Source organism: Rhinopithecus bieti, unplaced genomic scaffold (assembly GCF_001698545.2).
Source record: "Rhinopithecus bieti isolate Rb0 unplaced genomic scaffold, ASM169854v2 scaffold_39006, whole genome shotgun sequence".
NCBI lineage: Eukaryota > Metazoa > Chordata > Mammalia > Primates > Cercopithecidae > Rhinopithecus > Rhinopithecus bieti.
Genome location: NW_016816568.1, coordinates 1,023,162 through 1,025,574, shown reverse-complemented (window position 1 = coordinate 1,025,574; position 2,413 = coordinate 1,023,162).

Here is a 2,413-nt window from a genome sequence, read left to right as displayed (position 1 = left end):
TAAAAGTCTAAAAAAGTTTAAAAAACTTTAATTTCAAAAGTTTAAAACTTTTAAAGAAAGTTTAAAGAGTTTATAAAACTTTTAAAGAAAGTTTGAAAAGCTTATAAAACTTTTAAGAAAGTTTGAAAAGTTTATAAAACTTTTAAAGAAAGTTTAAAAGTTTATAAAACTTTTAAATAAAGAAAAGTTTAAAACATAACTTGGTCCTCTCTGGATACTCACTATGTGATTTACCTGCAAAACGGACACCAAATAAATTACATAGAATAAGGCCAGAAAGATACACAGTTGGTAATTAGAGAAGTTAGGTGGAAAATAGTTACTATTTTCAACCAATAGAGTACAAGAAAAAAAAAAAAAGAAAGTGGTAATTAAATATGATGCCCAGCCCCTGGCTGTAAAGAAATGCTTCTTCTTCCCCAACTCCTAACCCTTTAGGTACCTCCCATGCCCCAGTGTCACCACCCACAGATACTTTCCCTGTGTCCTTTGCAGTTGGTGTATAGCCACTCCAAGGAGTGGCTATACAGCAAACAGGGTCTTTAAGAGATAGGGAGTAGTGTGACATTTTAATAGTTTTAACCCCACTACTTAATTACTTTAGTAACTTAGTCTACAAAACAAGTAATTGACATTCAAGATAAAATATTCAAGTTTAGAAAAAATTAGAAAACACAATAAACACATCATAACCTGTGACATCCAGTATCATTTCCAACTCCTTAAAGACAATTCTATTGATGACCCTGACAATATAACATCACAACATAATGCAACTTTTACTTATTAAATTAGGAGTTTTCATGTCCCATTAAGAAACAACTAATAAGCATAAGTAAGGTGACTCAGGTACCACTTTTGTCATCCAGACATTAACATCTTCAAAACCTTGAGAAAAGACTTCCTAAAGAGCATTCACAGCATGGCCTGGTGCAGCCTGACCACTTGTCAATCACGGCCACTAAGGGGGGCTTTATTGAAGCCCAGGTCTGATAGTTTTATTATCTGTAAAAAACAATGATGTGACAGAAATAATAATACATTAGGAAATCAGCAAATAATTACTACATGGTTTAGGGAAATAAAAGATCAATAAGTGTTAAAATTCAAATACTTTTGGTATATAAGGATGGTACTTTAAAAGTAAAAGAGACCAGAGTTAAGATGGGAGGGGCTGCAACAATGAAACTTGGAGGTGCATGCCCTCCCCCCTACCAGACATTTCGTTCTTTTTTATTTTTTAATGTAGTGCTGGTCAAACAAATTCAAGGCCTACTTTAGCCTGCAAGGTCACTAGCTTAAGACTTCTGACCTTTGCCAGTAACAAGCCTGAGGCCTTCATATGAGGGTTGGCAAGTTTAGGGTGGGATGTTAAGAGACAACTGCCCAGGGAACAGTAGTTTATCCATTAAAAGTAATAGGGTAATGGGCAGGCAGGTTAACAGTGCATATAAAATATTTAAACAGCGACTGAGGCAGCACAAGTTAACCTGGGACAAGGAGCGTGTTTACTTGATTTGAATTATAGAACTATGTATGGCTCCTTAAACTCCTCCTTAGTAGGGGCTGCATTGGAGGGGAGGGTTCAAGAGGTCTCATTCCTGAAAATTAAAAGGACAAACTGCATAAAACCAAGCTGCCTAGGACAGATGCCATCTTTACATGATAATAATTTCAGTTTTAGTCTTTTAGGAATTAAATACATTTGGTTAATTATTGATTCTTCATAATAGCTTGGAAAATTTCTATTCCACAAACACACCAAAGAGCAATAGTAGCCAAAACCATAAATAAACATCCCATTCGGAAATGACACCTCATTAAGCAACTCTTAGTTGCTTCATATTGTTAAATGTCCAATTTTTTACTACTATCTTGTACTATTTATAAAATGCAAATTCTCTTAATATGCATGTTATTACAGTTGTTTTGAACCTCTGTAGTATGCCAATATACAATATCCAAAGAGGAGGGGAATTACTTAAAGCTGTAATTATGATAAGCACAAATTTTCCATAGATTGTGTACTTGTTGTGGGAAGGGGTATGTGACAGATTTTGGGAGCCAAAGCCCCGGTTCCTCCCCTATCAAAGTCCTGGCTCATGATTTGTAATATATGGAACCAGGTTTTAAAATTTCTTCATTCAGCTAGAAACACAATTCTTATAATCAGTTATAAATTTGTTTTATACAGATGTTTATGCAAGCTTAAACAATCTATATTTTGTAATGTAACCACTTTATGTAACATTACACAAACTTTAATACCAATATGTACCATTAACAATCCACTTGCCCCAAATTTAAATTAGCTTTTATGAAAAAAGCTAATTATTTGGAATAATTAAAATTAATTTAGTAGTTTTGTATTATAATTACAGCTTAAATAGAGTTTAAAAACACCTACACTTTT